The sequence below is a fragment of the Sciurus carolinensis genome, chromosome 3 (genome assembly GCF_902686445.1).
Source record: "Sciurus carolinensis chromosome 3, mSciCar1.2, whole genome shotgun sequence".
NCBI lineage: Eukaryota > Metazoa > Chordata > Mammalia > Rodentia > Sciuridae > Sciurus > Sciurus carolinensis.
Genome location: NC_062215.1, coordinates 46,209,035 through 46,228,432, shown reverse-complemented (window position 1 = coordinate 46,228,432; position 19,398 = coordinate 46,209,035). Strand labels below are relative to the sequence as shown.

At 34.6% G+C, this 19,398-nt stretch overlaps 1 protein-coding gene across 2 annotated transcripts in view; it reads left to right on the top strand.

The window, feature by feature from the left end:
* LOC124981013 (protoheme IX farnesyltransferase, mitochondrial) overlaps positions 1–19,398 on the top strand; it is a 129,753-nt gene that overhangs the window by 30,218 nt on the left and 80,137 nt on the right. The gene's annotated exons all lie outside the window — the stretch shown is intronic.

The following is a 19,398-nucleotide window of genomic DNA, read 5'->3' as shown; positions in this document are numbered from 1 at the left end:
CTTTCAGCTAGATTATGGTATTCTCACTTTTTCCTGGATAGTAATAGTATCATATTTTTAAAAATCTTCCCAAATCCTGTACATCAGTAGAGATGCCCTGTGAACATGTAATACTGGATATGTTTTATGAAGTCTCTATGTTACATAGCTATTTAGTGTTTTATTTTGAAGTGAATGGTTTTCAGGTAGGTTCAGGTGAGAGAGTAGTAGAGCATATGCTTGAAATGACCAGAACTTAGAACTTTCTACTCTTAGTGGTATCTTTATCTATTTCAGGTACATTTCCATTTCCTCTGAGCTCATCATTTTTTTCTTTTCTTTTCTTCTTGGTTTGATTTCTTTGCATTTTAAACTACCATATAAAATAGAATGTCTTCTCTATCTTGTGTGTGTGTGTGTGTGTGTGTGTAGGTGGGTGGGTATTGGGGATTTAACTCAGAGGCTACCTTCCCATCCCTTTTTAATTTTTATTTTGAGACAGAGTCTTGCTAATTCACCCAGGCAGTCCTCAAACTTGCAGTCCTGCCTCAGCCTGCCAGGTTGCTGGAATTACAGGTGTGCACCACCATGTCTGACTCAGAATTTATTTAAAAGGAAAATATCTAGCTTTAAAAAAATCAGTAATTCAGCACTTCTATTAACTTGATGCATGAAATCAGATTATATAAAAAGCTAATTAGTATATTATTTTTAATGAATCCTCCTCTCCCATTATTTTAAACATCCAGATACTTTTAAAATAGTTTTCCCCCAACTTGTCACTGTGGTGTGCCCTAACACTGTGGCTTTTTCATAAGATAATATAGTGAAAAAGCCTTGGCTGAAACTTAAGGAAAATCATTTTCATCACCAGAACACCCAAGAGAAGTTGGCACAGTTTTTAAGTAGGAATTGATGTTACCAGAAGGAAAATATCTTAGCTGATATTTAAGTGGATATATAAGTAGCTAGTTTGCAAAATAAGGTAATTTAATTTGGTAATGCCCAAAATGATTATGTTTCTATAATGTATTATCAATTACTTGGAGAAGGATCAATTTAAGTAAGGGTTTCTTGTTATTTTTAAGGTCAATCTTCTAGTAAGGTTCAAATGGACCTACTACTTATGATTCTTTCAATAAAGTGGATTTATTTTGATATTGTGGATCTGGTTTTCTTATTCTTTTTTTTTTTTTTTTTTTTAATTGTCTCTATTTGGGTGTAGATCTAAGTCGGGAATAAGCCAGGGCCACGTTTCTAGTTTCTTAGCCTCCTTTTTTATAAATTTAGGAGCTGCAATCATCCTTGAGATACTAATTCTTGTCTCTTGTTTAAATTATATAGATTCAAACAAAATTTTTTAAATAAAAGTATGGGGATGCAGGGGTAATCAAAACTAATTCAAAAGCATCAACTGGTTGAGAAACCCCAAAATATCATAAAAAATAAGAGTAAATTGGAGCTACTCTTCCCGATCACACCCCTTACTCTGTCAAAAACAAAAAAGGTGGCTCAATAATTTTTTGTGAAAAAACAAACAAACATACTGTCAATTATAAAGAGAAATTTCCTATCTGGAGGGGGAAAAATGAAATGATTTACATTTAGGCAAAAATTCACAGGAATTGAGCATAAGCCAAGGTTTTAGACATTTTAAAAAAGGATTATGTGCTTCTATGGCTGCTTGATTTCATAGTCTATAGAAGCATATTTGTGATGGCGGAGAGTTGGTTTCTGTAAATTTTAAAACTGCTAAGGAAAACCACAGACTACACGATGGGGTTCTTTCTGGTACTGACAATTTGCAGTGTCTGCCTCTGCTATTAATATTTCCTTCTTAGTTCAGTTTTCCAAGCTGTACATCCCACTCACACAGCTCTCCTGGTCTCCCTTTGGAACACTTTATCACGTTCTTCTATGTGTCACTCATCCCTCACAGGCCTTGTCAGTGTCATGAGCAACGCTGGGTCTTAATCAGTATTTGTTTCACAAATGAAATGTTTCATCTTACAGCCTCCATGCTGTTTCCTCCCACTTGTATAAGGCTCTGATTTCAGAAGCAAAATACTTAAAAATTTTTAATTATTCTTAGCATAGTATAATTCAGTATTATTATAAGGGTATTAATCAGCTTTCCAAATTATTATATTCTCTTCAGTAATGTGTTGGAAATATTTTAATTCCAGTGTTATTAGGCAGTCTCATAAATATGAAATAAAGGAACGTAAGGGCATTTTCATTAGCACTTTTAAATAGCATTTGCAGAACAAAGAGCATAAACAACATGGAATTAACAATGTTTCTGAATAACAGGTAGATAAAGACATAGTTTTTTAGCATAAAAGAAGAGTTAGTGGTTTTTTCTTAGCTGTGTTCAAATTTAATAATGCATATATGTGGTTTGTCTTTGTAAAAGTTCCTCAGCTTCTAATAGAATCCTATGGGTGAAAAATTTCTTTCTGTCCATGTTTATAAAAGGATTCAGAGAACATTTTATGTATATGTTTGTGTGTGTGTGTGTGTGTATGTTTATTTTTTATGTGCTTTATTTGAGCTGCTTTTAGTACAACTTCTGTGATCTCTCTGTGAAAGTAGAAAAAAAAATAAGCCTTCAAAAAGCAATTCTTACATTTGTTTTTAAGGAGAGAAAATGAGATTCAGCTTCTGATTTATGAAGTAATGACTAGTGCATAAAGAGCGATGTATAAGAAACCACTAACATTGAAATGTAAAAATAGATTACATACATGTTTTCTTTCATATATATATATATATATATATATATACACACACACACACATGCTTCACTCAAAACCATAGTGTGTCTTTAAAGGGGGTATGCCTTCAAAGGATGAAAGCAATCCATAAAATGTTTATAATTTAGCAACTGAAAGATAAAATGTTATGGATGACTTTGACCATCCATACTTTATCACATGAGAAACAAGAATAGAATAAATTCAAGTAGAATGAATTAAAACCTTTAAAAAGTTAAAAATTATCAGAATATTAAAGAATTATTTTAAGTATTTGGCACAGTAGTATAATAAGCTGTGTAATTGGGATTATCTTACCTAGGTTACTTGTACTACTGTAATATAAGTAAAATAACATATTTATCTGACATTTTGCTTTCCATACATAACTACCCAGTTACTGAAGTCCAAAAATATTAAATGAAAAATTCCAGAAATAAGCAGTTACATTAAAAATTTTGATTATAGCATATTATTACAATTATTTTATTATTAATTACTATTGTTAACCTGCTGTGCCTAATTAATAAATTAGGCTTTATCACAGATATATATTTATAGGAAAAATAATAGTATACAAAAGATTGGGCATCCATTGGGGATCTTGGTACATATCCCCTGTAGATAAGGACAGACTACTACTATACATGTTTTTTAAACAGGGGTTATGTCAATAAATGTATATGTCAGTAAATATATTTCTGTAGTATGAATTTTAATGAACACATGAAATTCCATTTTAAGGTTATACCTCAACTTTCTCAACTAATTTTCTATTGTTGGCAACTTTTTAAATCTGTAAATAACATTTTTAATTGGTTTTAAAGGACAAATTACTGGAAGTCGAATTCCTGGGAGGAAGGCTACCAACCAAAGAACATATGAAACTGGTTTAACTTTGGAATGTATGATCTTAACAAGATAATTAATTTCTTACATTCATTCAGTGGTAGTTTACAGACTGTTTATGTAAATTATTCTTTAAACCTTACAACTGTGTGAGGTAGATAGCATTAATTCCATTTCTCTTTAAAAAAATTTTTTTTTGCCATTGAATTATTTTTTAACAGGCAACATTTTAAAACTTTATTATGCAAATGATGTTTTTATTGAAAATCAGTAAGAAAATATAGATAAGCAAAAAATAGCAGTTTCATTTTTAATTTTACTTTTTCCCTATGCCAGGCAGTGTTTCATTTTAGAGTAACAGAGAACAAGCAAAATAGATGCCATCCAAATAGATGTGTTTTCCAGCCTTGACACTCTGAATAGTTTAGACTGGATGACTCTTTGTGATATGAGACTGTCCTGTGCATTGTAGGGTGTTTCCCAGCATGCCCAGCTTCTACCCATTGGTAGTAGTAATACCCCTTCCCCCAGCTGTGATACTACAGATGTCTTTAGAAATCTGTACCCAGGATCCTGGCTACAGTTTCTGCCCCAAGCAATTCCTGGCTCCAATTTCTCCCTGTGTAACTACCCATTGATAGCTGGATAATCATATGTCATGTTTTATGCCTTTGTTCTTGGTGTAATTATTAAGAACACCCCTTTTACTCAAGTGCCTCAGTGTAGGCAAGGAATTAAGATCTTACTTTTCATAACTCATTTATGCTTTTATTCTTTCACTATAAATGAGATGTGGTAGAAATATCTTCATATCAAAAGATGTTTCCTTGGGTTCTGCCTTTTCTGTTCACAGTGTGCCTACTGGACTAGTAGAGATTTCCTGACTACAGCCAAGGTCCCTGAACTTGCCTGAGCCTTAATCTTTTTGTAGCTATACCTGTACTCTATTGTCATGCCTAATTGTGGTGTGTTATACACACACACACACACACACACATACACACACACACAAATGACCTTAAAGAATATTTTACATCAATAATTACTCTGCTTTTAGCACATTGTTGTAGAATTTTGATGACTTATTTTTTTTTCTTTATCTCTATTTTGTATAATATTCCTGGCAGTTTGTCTTCTAACTATAGTTGTCACTAATTCCCAAGGCAGCTGACTCTTTAGATGGGCAGCGCTGATGATTAGAACTTTATTCTTCATATTAAGTTAAAGTCAGCCTCATTGTGACTTCAGTCTGTTGTTTGCACTTCTCTGGAGAAACTTGGTGTTCTTTCCTTGTCCATGTGACAGTTCTCTGAATACATCACTTTCTAACTATGGTTAATAGGTGCTTGTGGTCTTACAATATTATTATTTATTTGTATCTCTTCTTTAGAGAATTCTTAACTTGCTTGAAACCAATGATTATGACTGTAACTTGTGTATCCATCACCTCTGCTCACAACATAGCACTTGTAGATTGACATATTCTGAAGGAATATGTATAAAGGAGAGGGAAGGGGAAGTAGCAAGAAGTGTTAATAATAACAATAATCCCAGCTAACACTTCTTTAGCACTTGGTATACACCAAATAATGTTTAAAGAGTTTTATATGCATTAGATCATTTGTTTGAGTCTAGGTTCATGGGATTTCAGAAAATGGCTCTTTTGAAAGATCAAATAAATGATGAATGAATTCGTAACTTAGACATAGCTCTAAGAAGAGCCATTGATGTTCTGAGACTTTATTTTAGAGACAATTACAAGAAAGGCATAAAATATAAGAGTTTCAGATCTGAGAGGCAGGTTATAATTAAAAAGGTAAACTTGATAAGGATATGTTATCTTTGGGATCTAGTGTATCCATAAATGTTGAAGAATTTTTATGAAAGGAAATGAAAGAGATCAAGAGGTGTAAATAAAATGGGGTCAAGAAGAGACATGTTTTTTTGTTTGATACTGACAATACTTGAGAGACTTTCATGGTTGAAATAAGGTAAAAAGGAAGGGCTTTGGATAAAGAACTCTGAATTATAGGGTAGTTAGGGCAAAAGAAAATCCACAGCCTTTTAAGCCCTGACAGGAGAAACAGGTAAAGATTTTTCTGTTTTCCTGGTGAGTATGAGATTAATATCTAATGCCTCTTTCCTCATTTTCCCTTTCTCTGATGTTTCTTTTGTTTTGACTATTCGATCTGCCTAGAGCAATAGGAATTGACTTTCATCTTCCATGTTGAACAAAAGTAGTTATTAAATTTGGTGTTGCATTCTAGAAGAATAAGACTTGCATTAGTGAATACCAGTTATGTGATTTATTGAACACCATACATGTAAGAAGAATCAATATGTGAAATATATTTTTCTTTTGAATGTTGCAGTTTGTTTGACTTTGATGTTTTAACTGATGGGAAACTTGCATTCATTCACTGCCTTCTGAAGTTCATAACTTATGGCTCATTCAGATGATTCAAATTAGCCACTACACCCGATCAGGTTTGCATAGAGAGTCTTTGAATACCATTTGGGAAAGAGACTCCAACTAAATGTGGTTTTTATGTAAAAGAAAGATGATGAGCATTACTGAACAATGTCAAAAAGAAAATGTATTTTAAATGCAGAGTCTATTTCCCTGAATTTATATAACCCCAAATAGTTCCCAAATTACATTTGATTTCACTCCCTGAAATGATCCAAGTGGAATGAGTTTGGCATTGATATTGATAACCAAAATAAATTCAGGTGAAATTTTGCCAACAAATACAGAAATGTTGATAATTTGAACAAAATGTTTGTAAATATTTTTCCTTAATAATTTTTATGCCACCTTAACTGGCCACTATTTGCTTTATAATGACTCTTTATATTAACTGGCATTATTTCAGTGTTTTAGAAGAGTAAAATGAAGCTTAATGATGTCATTGATCACATATCTGAAAATGGTCAAACTGAGACTAGAATCTGTGGACCCAGTTCACTGTTTTGCCCTCTTGATTGTAATCTCCTAGTCCAGTCATCACCTTAGAATCAAACTTTTCCCAGTAATGCGTCCCTTCCACTAGACGAACTACTGATATCCTTGCTACTGTGTGCTAGAGGTGAAGTTACCATAGCAGGCAGACATGGTCATGTATCTGTCTCTAATGAGCTCAGGAAGATATAAATGTCCTAGTCAAACTAAATGCTCTATTAATGTCATTTCATATTTTGAATTAATGATGCCTAATTTGGGCTTGCAAATTGGAGTGTGCAGTATGCATGTATGTAATAATGTCTACTATGGTGATTTTTTTTTTTTTTTTTGTACAGGGAATTGAACTTGGGTATTTGACCACTGAGCCACAACCCCAGCCCTATATTACATTTTATTTAGAGACAGGGTTTCACTGAGTTGCTTAGTGCCTCACCATTGCTGAGACTGGCTTTGCACTCACGATTCTCCTGCCTCAGCCTCCTGAGCCACTGGGATTATAGGCCTGCACCGCTGCACCTGGCATTATTATTGTGATTTTTAGTAGAAAAGTTTGCTTTGTTTTTGGCCCATGTCTTCCACATTTACAGAATTTGATTATCTTCCATTTAATTCAAGTTAGGGTCTTAACAGAAAATGGGAAGAGAAAAATGTGTTTATTTTTCTCAGTCAGTGTACTGAGAGTTTTGGGTTACATGGGTTGAGTATTCCTTATCGAAAATACTTGGAACCGGAATTCTCTTTTTGCGATGTTAGAATATTTGCATATACATAATAACATCTTGGGGATGGGACCCAAATCTAAACAGGAAACTCATTCACATTTTATATGCATCTTATAAACATAGCTTGAAAGTGATTTTGTACAATTTTTTTAGTGCATCTGTGTTCTGAATATGACCTATAATATGATGTCAGGTGTGGAATTTTCTACTTGTAACATCATGTTGTTACTTAAAAAATTCTGGATTTTGGAGCATTTCATAGTTTGATTTGCAGATTTCCAGTTTGGTATTGCAAACTACAATATGTGTGTGTGCAAATATATGTATGCATTTATTTAAAGTAGGTACATATTTATGTGAGTTCTTCATATCTGAGTTTGTGGTGATGACTTGTGACCAGCAGCCATTATTGATTTTCTACTGTTTTTATAAGCATTATGGAATTGTATGTGTAATTTTGGTGAATCAAAAAATATTGCTGGAACAGGTTGGTAAATCAAAAAGGCAGATAGATATTTAGTTGAGACATAATGGAAATGATACCAATATGACTTTGGGAAGCTAGAATTCTTGGCTTGTGCTGCTGGGGTAATGCGTTCTGATAAAATCTGATGTGATAGCTTAGAAATTTGCTTCCTTCCTAAATATCTCTCTTTTGCCCCCATCTAGCAGAGGTCAAGCTGAGTTCTTTCCAAATTATCCTTTTTCCTTCCTAATCTTCAGTTGTGTTTTGCCTTTCCTGATAGTTTGTTCTGAATCCATTAGGTTCTTGTTTCTTAGCTCTGAACCACATACTCTCCTCCTTTTTTTCTGGGTTAGGTTGACTCTTGGTTGACTGATAACATTGATGGAAAAAACTGTGGCTGGCTGTTCCCTGGGAGGCTGCATAGTTCCTTTCCTTATCCTATACTCGCTGCCCTTTCCTCAGTGACAAACCGTTTTTAAGATTTTCTGCGTGAAAATTCTTGAGACCTTGATCTGTATTTATACTTTAAAATTGGACCAATTGGATGATTCTGAATTCTGCACCAAACCCTGGATAGTGAAAGGATTGGGGTGTGAGACACTGGAGGGGACGGACAGTGGGGCAGATAATCATTTGTGCATCTTTAACCCAGATTAACTTTTGAGAATTCTTTGTCTGTTGCTATGTCTAACTAGTAATGAAGCTCCAGACTGCTTTAGGCAAGCCTTTAGACCTTTAAAATTTGTGTGCAAATAAGTAAATCATAAAATTCACGTTTTCATGATCACCCAGTCCTGTCTTATTGATTTGCTAAGAAGTTTTAGAAAATATTGTTTGTCAAGAAGGGGAAATTACTTACCTGTGTAATTAATCTTAAGGAAAATTTCACTCTGGCATTTCCTTTAGATCCTATGCCAGATTTCTCCCGGAAGCAGTGATCACAGGGGGAACAAAGAAATTCTAAAGGATTTGAATGATGGAATGTAGAGATAGGATGGAACAAAAAAGAAATCTGGTAGTTAATAAGATTTATGTATCCTTGTAACCTGGAGTATCCTTATACCTTAAAATATACTGTATAACCTTAAAATACTAATATACAGGTTTAGCTTTTATTCTGATTGGAGTTTCTTAAGTGCTAAAAGATATATATCTACTAGCTTATAAGAAAGAAAGCTACAGATGAAATAAAAATCTAATGGAATATTTTAACATTTTTATTATTGTATCTGAATAAAATAACAATTCTTCTGTTATTGCTTTGAGCAAAAGTATGGTTGATAATTTAGAAAATGCCATTATGTATATTTTTGTCCATTAGGTGAAATAAATAAGGATTAAACAGTGCTGTACATAATTTCCTTAAATAACTAGCTGAAGATAATGTAGATAAAGATCCTTCCCCTAGTGTTACACGTCATCTACTGATTTAAATAGAAAGGATTAACTATAACTTCTGACTTTAAGAATGTAAATGTATCTTAAGATTAGAGTCTCAGTATAAAAGTTTAGAGGAATTTGTGAATTCGAACATCAATAAAGGACTTCACTAGATTCCCTCCATGATTTTTACTTATTTTTGAGTGAATGACTGGCTAAATTGCTTATTTAAATATACAGAAAGCCAATAAGTATGGTTAGTCTTAAACACAGAGTTGTGGACAGTCCCCTAATTCCAAACCTAATGTGTTTCCCCACATTCAGCCTTTTGGACTTTATTTTAATGCCTTTGAAAGGCAGGTAAATGTTATTGAACTGGTTCTCACTTGCACAGAATTTTGTTTATTCTGCTTAGCTCAAGTTAAAATTATTGAGGTGGGGAAAGGCTGTTAGTCCTCCCGGTGTTCACCTGCCTGTTGGAAAGCAATTTCAATTTGCCTAGGACCAGAATGCAGAATGTCCTTAAGTAGTAGGAAGTGTAAATGTGCTGTTTTCTTGAAAACTATTTTCTGAGAGAATCCTTATACGTTTATTTTATTACCTTTTCTATAGATTTAAAAAAAAAAAAAAATCGTTCCTTTCCAAGCAGCTCACACTCTCATAGAGGAAGAATAAGCAAAGTGTAGGGAGTTGTCATTTCTACCTGTAGTGGTCAAGGGAAGTGACCATAGTATCAAAAGGTTAGGTGGGGGCTTACTAGGAAGGTGAATTTGGGTTTAAACTTTCCAGGCAGAGGGAATATTGTAAGTGAAGACTCAGAAATGTGAAACTGTGTTTATATACAAGAGGGGACCTATCAAGGAGTTGCAAACCTTGCAGTGCAGCAGAAGCCTAAGGTACAAGGTGGTAGAGAGGATACCTTGAGAGATTTGGTTAAGGAAGTAGCAAGGGCAGATCATGAAGGGCTTCTGCTGCTTTGTTAACCAGACTTACACTGTAGATGTCAGACAACCATTGGTAGGTTTTAAGGAAGGTTGTAACACAGATATTGGTTTTCTGCTACTTTAAGAGTAAGAGCCTTACTTAAAACCTGCCAAAGTGTAAATCTGGTTGCTTTTTAACAGAACACAAAAGTCCCTTTATGATCTGCCCCTCCTACTTCCTAAACCAAATCTCTCATGGTATCCTCCCCATTAGAGTAAAATATCCTGACTTTGACCTACAAATTCATCATGGCCTATTTCTTTTCAAGCCTCAGCTCTTTCAACTGTCCTTGTCTGAACTAAAAGGTCTATCTTAATTGCAGCTAAAGTGTTGTCCATTCAAGACATTTCCTAAGCTCCCACTATGTTCCAGGCATGATGTTAGGTGTGGGAATACAGACAAGTTACTGCTGTCTTGTAGTTCACAGCAGAATAGTGATAGGTGGACAGTGAAAAATATCAGAAACAAAAAAAATATCAAGCAGGGACTGACATGGTGATGAAAATTAAATCCAATAATGTAATAGCATCAGGTCCTTGGAGAAGTCAACCCTGACACCTGCTCCCAAATCATTCAGCTCTTCCTCTTATGTCACCATAATACAGCATTCCTTCATAATGCATTTCTAAATCTGTAAGTGTACCTTTGGCTTTTTTCAATTTGTAAGTGTTTGGTTGTTGTCTTCTCTATTTGGTTATAAACTCAGCAAGGGTAGGGACCAAGTCTGTTTATCTGTGTGCCAAGAGAGGTGGTACACATATGAAGGCCGGGAGCATAGGAGATACTCACTGACACCCAGTGATTGCATCCGAGCCAGACTAGCTGCAAATCTCTACCTGCCATTTATCAGCTCTGTGACTTTGGACAGTTGACTTAACCTCTCTGAACCTGAGATTTCGCATCTATAAACCAATGAGGTGATTGAGGGAATGAAATCATTCATTTAGTGTTGAAGAAGTTCAGGATATACTACTTTGGCATAAGAATTATTTTGATCTGAGAGCATTTTGAGTTCCTCTAGTTCTTTATCTGCCTAAAAACAGCCTCCCAAAAGAACTCGGTTGTCAGACATCCCTTCCCTTGGAGCAACTGTAATCTTCTTAGAGAAAGGTAGTTACCATATCCAAATTGACATTAGTACAAAGGATCATTCTCCCATCTATTTTTCTAAAGATTCATTTATCTTTCCTAAAATTTATTTGCTCTTTTATAAGTGACTTCCTGCCTTTTCCTATTCAGAAGCATATGAGCTCTTGAAGTTCACCACTCTTTTGGGTATTCACTTCTTTCTGCAATGCACATAAGACTTAAAATAAATAAATTTGTATGTGGTAAGGCATTTGGGGGTCACAGAGGTAGAACCTAACCTCCCCATGAGGAAGGAGTCTGGGATCGCTGATGCAGTATGGAAGCCCAAAGTGGAAACCTCTGATTGACCCTCATTTCTCACTGTGCTCTTCCTATCTATGGCTTCCTAGGGTGAGAAGGAAATTCCTGTGTTCACATCTATCTTGGACCTCCTATTTAGTTTGTAGAAGTACTCTTGTTCTTGTAGGAAATGGTTATAGACAAGCTTTAGAAATGAGGTTTTTTTGTTTGTTTGTTTTTAGTAAGTTGTTCCCTGGTCTCAAGGAACCCTCCTCAGTTCCCCTTGATGGCATTTTTAAATTCTCAGAGGTACACTCCCTCCCACCTCTTCTAAGCCTGTTTCCCTTGAGGGCCTTGTGTTGGCTGTGATGGGTTGGAGTCTGAGGGACCTGACCAAGAGGAGCAGCTGCTGTGACTGGCCTTAGTAAATGCAGGGCCCAGTGTTGCTGGAACCTCTGGTTTTTCAATACAAGTGACATTTGAATTTTCATGTGAAATTTCATGATTTAAAATTTGGCCCAGTTTTTCCAAACATTGCATACCAAATAAATCCTGTCAGTGAGTTGAATTTGCCATGGGATCCCTCTCTCCCATTTCTAGCCTTTTAAATAGGACATATCTGTAGCTCTGGGGTAAAGTACTTGTCTAGCAAGTATGAAGCCCTGGTTTCAATTTGCAGCAACACAGGAGAAAGGAGGGAAGAAAGGAAACAGAAAGATCTTCCTTCTGAGAAGAGAATTCTTCACAACTAAATTGTGAATTATAGTTTTTAAAATTATTTTTATGTTGAAAAAGTCTTGCCACAAAATCTCAGTAGCTTAGCTAGAATCAAGCTATGGACACTGAATGTTAGCTCACTAAGCTGTTAGCCTTCTTGAACATGTAGGTCTTCTTAAGCTATATACCATTAGAAAAGCTCATTATTTTTAAATTTAAAATGAGGATGGAGGGGGACATATTACTGCTTTAACATTCAAAAGGTAAAGTCAAGGAGGGTCAATTCAAAATTGCTTCAAGAAACACCTGGAAATTGCAAATGTGTTTACAATTATTTCTGTAATTGATGGCACTATGTTTCAGAAAGCGCCATTAATTGTGATAGAGTAACACAGAGCTCTTTGTGAAATTTAAGTCCATTGAATATCAGCACCTTCAAAGACAATAAAAATTCCAGCCTGCATTTATCTATTCCCATGTGAGAAGTTGCTACAATGTATATTGTATCATTCCATATGAAATTCTTTGGCTTAATCATCTCTCATTTATAGTCAGTTGTCTGAGGTCAGTATTCCATTTTGCAGTTGTCAAACAGCTGTCAAATTAAAACACCAGATCTCAAAGTTAATTTACATTTTGTGCTGTTCCATATCAATATATTTCTTGACTTAGGTATCTAAAAAGTGATTTCTAAATCGTCCTTTCCCTTAGTTGTCCTGTTTTTCCACAGTGTCCATATATACATTAAATATGATGTTCTAAAAATGTATCTTATTTTCTAAGTATAGTTTTTAAAAATTCAAATGTACTTTTAAAAAACACTTGAATTAGACATTTAACCCATTATTTCCACTGTTCCTTTTTTAAGAGAAAATCAGATTACTTTAAACATGTCATCGTTATTTTCATTATCATTCTTATTTTCCTCTTTAGTTTTTTTAACATTGTTTATACCAAGTTGAAATCTCCATAGTAATTGAACATAGAATTCTTAATTGCTTTCTAAGTGTCAGTATTTGTTAGTGTAATAGTAAAAAATTCGGCATTCATTTTTAATAATTCATTGATCAAAGAACTATTCTGGTTATGCCATTGATGTTTTACTACAAAGCATCTCAAGTTGCCAGTGGGTGACATTAACGTTGTAATCCTCTGTAAAAGAAGTCTGTCCCTGAGGTATTTGAATGCTTTAGATTTAAGTGATTTGGTGAAAGAATGACAATTGTATGCTTATATAATTCTTAGTTATTAGATAGAAAGTACCTAAAATTGATATTCTTAGGTTATGATAATTAGGAAGTTCTGTGTAACAATATAAAAACATTTCCATATTAGTCTGTTTACCCTTTTACACTAAGGTCATTTTAATCAATGTTTCTTTAGTACTTGCTTTTCATAAACTTGTAAGTTAGAGCTTGATTTAACCTTTTTTATATTTTTGACACATTCTCCTTTGAGATCTCTTAGCTCCTTGTTTATTTTTCTGTAACATCATTTATTAAATTGCACTTATTAGGTTTTTACATATCTGAATATTCCTCTAGCCTAAGAGCCCCTCTTTGATTAGAAAGGCATATTTTATTTTAATCCCTTGTACCTGACAAATAGGTTCTTAGTAAATGGCTCTTCAATAAGTGAATGAGAAAATAGCTGGCAAATAACATAAATTCAAAAGTTAAAAGAACCTGAACATGGCGTAACTTTGTTCCTTTGCTATTCTAACTTCATCAAAACTGTCATTTCAAAATGTGATTATATTTTATGATGTATAAAGAACAATCCTATTGTTTGTACACATTTTCCTGGAAATTTTAATAGTCATCTTTGGAAGGATTAACATTGAGATTATAATAAAACAAGTTGAATTAAATTTGGGAAATACCAAGGGATCAGATAAATCAAGCAAAAGTTAATGGCAATGTAAAAGTTATTTATAACAGCAAATTGGGTTTTTCATACAATAATGAAATGTCATTTGAAGGTTTTAAAAATTATTCTTCTTCATTAATTGTTATTGAGTGATTTGATGGTATAGTGTTAAGTTATGTGCTCTGTGTACTTACACCAAATAACTTTAGTGAAAATATATTCCAGTGATATAGTTCCTCTTCAGAAACTTCATTACCAGAAGAAAAAAAATGCAACATCCAGAAACCCAGACTCTCTGTATATCCTACTGTCTATTCAACAGTTCACTTGGATTTCAGCAAGATGCCACAAGGGTTACATGTCTAAAACTGAACTTCTGATATTCCCTTGAAACCTGCTCAGACTTCTGTTGCACTTGCTGTCAGTCTAATCTGCTGGTTTGCTCAGGCCAGAAATTGAGCTGATTGTGTACATGCATGTACTCTAGTTGTGGAAGATGGGAGAAATTGCAGGAGGATGGATAGATTCTCCAATCTGTTTTTACAGTCTTCTATTACCACCACCTTTGTCTTTGGCCTGGATTGTTGCAATAACCTCCCTAGTAGTGTTGCTACTTCTGCCTTGCTTTCTACAGTGTTCCCAGCACAATATGTAAAACAGCAACAACTAAAAATGTGAGATCACCTCCTCTGGTTAAAACCTCGCAGGGACTTCCCAGACCTTATGTGAACATTCTGCCACCCACTTTCCAACTCCTACTTCTGCATAGCCTGGCATAAAATTTGTTTATCTTAAATTTTGAGAAAGGAATATGGTCCTATACCTATAATGTATGAATTACAAATACTTATTAGTATTTATTTGTTAATTGCTATTATTGTTCTGTCATGGCTTTTATCTACTAAAGATATTTCTTTTCAATAAAATTAAAACTCTACTGAGATTTCACCTCACTCCAGTCAGAATGGCAGTATACAAGATCAGTAACAATAAATGTTGGCAAGGATGGGGGAAAAGTGTGCATTCATACCTTGCTGGTGGGACTGCAAATTGTTGCACCATTCTGGAAAGCAGTATGGAGAGTCCTTAGAAAACTAGGAATGGAACCATCGTTTAACCCAGTTATATCACTCCTCAGTATATATCCAAAGGATTTACAATCAGCATAATAGAGTGACACAGCCACATCAGTGTTTATAGCAGCTCAGTTCACAATAGCTAAGCTATGGAAACAACCTAGGCGTCTTTCAACAGATGAATAGATAAAGAAAACATATATATATATATACACACACAGACAATGGTATATTACTCAGTCATAAAAGAGAATGAAATTGTGGCATTTGCCAGTGAATGGTTGGAACCGAAGACTATCATGCTAAGTGAAATAAGCCAGTCCCCAAAAACCAAAGGCCAAATGTTCTGTTATGTGCATGCTAACACACAAACAAGAGGTGAGGGTGGTGTCAAGGAGAAGAATAGAAGTTCAGTGGCTTAAACAAAGGGGAATAAAGAGAAGGGAGGGGGAATAGGAATAGGAAAGACAGTCGAATGAATGTGACATAACTTTCTTATGTTCATATGAATACAGCACAGTGAATCTCGACATCATGTACTTCCACAAGACTGGGATCCTAATTAGAATAATACATAATCCATGTTTGTATAAATACTTCAAAATAGACTCTACTGTTATGTATAACTACAAAGAACAAATTCAAAAGATATTTCTTTTTAAATGATATGCAAGGGTTTTTTCTATATTAAAGACATTTACCCTTTGTACAAGTATTTTTCTGAGCCTGTCGTTACTTTGATCTGTATTTATATTTGTGTTGTTTAGCATATATGGGAGCCCTACATTTGTAACAAAGGCTTTTTTTTTTTTGTAATGGTTTCCTTGGTAAAGAATAGTAGAAAATCACCTTAATTTGAGGAATTAAAAAAAAAAAATAAGTTTGAGGTGGTGATTTAACTTAATGCAATCCTAAATTGTTAGTTTGTTATCCCAGGATTATTTTTAAAGGCGACACTTATAATAGGCTTTATTCTATTGTATTTTGGTTTATTGCTGTTTCACTGATTTTTTCTGTTTGAAGAACTACACCCTTGTAATAGTATATATCTATTTCATATTTTAGTATCTGAGCACTTGAGTCTTTTCTCTGTGCATTCCTTTTCAAGACTTTGTGTTCCCATCAGTTTACTGTTTCAGATGAAGTTAATCATTTCTTTTGAAGTTTTTTAATGGATAGGATTTTAATTAAAACTCCAATGTATTTATAAGTTTATTTGGGTAAATTATACATCTTTGTTCTCTTCAGTCTTCCTAACAAAAGTATTTTTTAAGTTATAAGGCCATTTACTAACACTTGAGAGCTGGAAGACAGCTATATAACACTAGACACTGCAAATAATCAAATCAATCTGAGAGTGAATCTCGATTTCAAAAATATTAAAACTCAGGGAGAAAGTATTATATAAGAATCAAGAATATGCCTTTTTCCTGTTTGCTTGTGTTTTGTATTTCTGCATGTAATGTTTTCAAAATTTAGATCTGTACTTTTTTTTTGAATGTTCATTTCTAGTTTCCTTAGTCAACCCTTAGATTTTTAGTTTCTTTAACATAGCTTCAGGGCCTGGAGATACAGCTCAGTGATAGAGTGCTTACCTAGTTCGTGCAAGGTCCTGAGTTTGATCCCCAGCACTGGGAGAAAAAAAAAAATTCCATTCTTATCCCTTTTTTCTTTTTTCTTCTTTTTTTTTTTTTTTTTTTTTTTGGTATGGGGATTAAACTCAGGAGCACTCAGCCACTGAGCACATCCCCACCCTATTTTGTATTTATTTAGAGACAGGGTATCACTGATTTGCTTTAGTGCCTCTCTGTTGCTGAGGCTGTCTTTGAACTCACGATCCTCCTGCCTCAGCCTCCTGAGCTTCTGGGATTACAGGCGTGTGACTCGGTTTTTCTTTTAATTTCTGCCTTTATTCAGGTACTTTTTGTCTTTGTTCTCCAAGAAAGGTCGTTGTCATATCTTCTTTTATGGTATTGAGAATAAAAAGCAGTTGATTTATAAATCTTATTTCATTTTTCCCTAGTAAGAATTTTTTCAGACACTCCACTTCCTCTCGCATTGTTTTCCTTTTTTTAATGTTGAGGAGTTTGACAGTCCCACTCTTGTAATTCCCTCTGTTTATTCATCATTGAACTAAAGAATTATAGTCAACCATAGTATTTCCTCATATACGTCATGTGTGTAAGGTCTACTTGGATCTGCAGTATATGCAGGCTTGATGCTACAGCCCTCCTCTCACCCTGTGATTTCCAACAATTGATATGTATTTATTCCCTGCTGAACCCGGATGTAATGTAGGGTTCATCTATTTTGATGTGACATTTTCTGGATCCACTTCCAATGATTTGTGAAAGTTGGTAATTTATGCTTTTGTTGAAGCAGTTCATCCATATATTCAATTCATATTCAGTTGTTGTGTCTTCAGCTGAGTGTCTATTATATGTACCAGTCCCTAGTCACTGGGGACCCAGGAGCAAGCAAATCATCCTTGTTGTCAGTGGACCTAGTAGGGAGTAAGGAAACCTATAATAATTAATCACAAATTTTATTTAAACATAAAATTGTTTCACAATGCTGCAAACGAAAGGTACTGGTACCATTTGAATTTGTAAAAGGGATGGACTTGATGCTGGAGCTGAAATCCTAAAGATGAGTGAGGGATTTCTAGGCAAATAGAACTGGAAGAGTGTTCTAGGGAAAGTAATGTGTGCACAGCCCTGTGGTGGGAGGGAGCATGGTTTAGAAAAACTGAAAGCATTGTAACTGGACAGAGACAGAGAGGATGATATTGAAGGAGTTGAGACTGGAAAGGAGGGTAGTGAGTAGACCTGGTATAGTCCTATAAGCTACATTAATATTTATTTTATTTTCAGGCAGTAGAATTGTTGTGCTTATCAGATTTGTTTTTCAAGTCAGAATGATACAGAAAAAGACATGAGACTTATACTTTGGGCAAAAGTAACAGTGTCTTATACTACTAAGGCAGTAACTGAGTACACATTTGAGAGATATTTCAGAGATAAAATGAATAGCACTTAGAAATTGATTGATAGTGGAGAGAAAGAAGTTATTAAGAGTGATTCATAGGGGTATAGCTTGTAAATGAGGTAGATGGTAATACCATTAACTACCCAAAGAGAACCTAGGTTTGGTGGAATGATCATGAATTTCAGTTTTAGTCTTGTTGATTTCAAGATCACTTCAGTTTAGCTGAGAGTAAATATCAAGTAAACAGAAGAATACATGGGTCTGAAAGTCAAAATAGAGAAATGTTTCATAGATAGAAATTTTAGTGTCTTCTGCATAGAGATAGTAATTGTAGCTGGGAACACTAATGAGATTAAATGGCCTACGACTTGCCTTGAGGAGCTGAACTGTTAAATAGAAGGTGGAGGAAGATGGTTAAATAGAAGGTGGAGGAAGATGGTTAAATAGAAGGTGGACGAAGATGACCTTGCAGGGGATGGAAAGAAAAAAAACAGTGTTTCATGGAAGCAGGACACATTTCAAAGAGGAAGAAGTGCTTAATAGTGTAGAATGCTGGCAAAGGTTATGTCAGCTGAAGACTGGGCTGTTCATTCCATTGGATATAGTGGTGAAGAGTTGATTGACAGCCTTTGAAAGAGCTATTTTATTGTTCTGTTGGGTGGGGAAATTACAGACTAGCAGTGAGACACTATACCAGAAGGTGACATTCACATGGGGTAAAAATGAGTGGTTTTTGCCACGTCCTGATATGCTGTATACCACGATGTCTGAGGACACAGATTTGAATTCTATCACAAATTGTGTGACTTGGGACAAATTACTTGACTTTTCTTATCTGTAAAATGGAAACAATAATAGTATCTACCTATATCGTGTGCTATCAGTGGAGACAGGTGAATAAGACATTGGTCTACTCTCAAGCCTAGTGACAAATGTATGTATCTTATACATACAAATAAATGCAATTCAGGAAAGATAAGAAAAGAAAGAAAGAAGATATCTTCTGTATCATATAAGAAAAATCATCTCTGGTTTCCGTGGTAAAGAGTGAAAGCTTGTAGAGGAGGCAGCATATTTTTATGTAGGGTGTGCATGGATTGAAGACGGGGAGAGGAAGATTACTGTCAGAAGAAATAACCTAAGCCAAAGCAGAAAACCTGGAAGCCATACGTATATAAGTACATTTGTGTGATGGGGAGAGGCCTAGAATATCATAGTGCAGGAAGGAAATAGTTGGCCATAAGGCTAAGGCCTATTATTGAGTGTGATAATTGCCAAG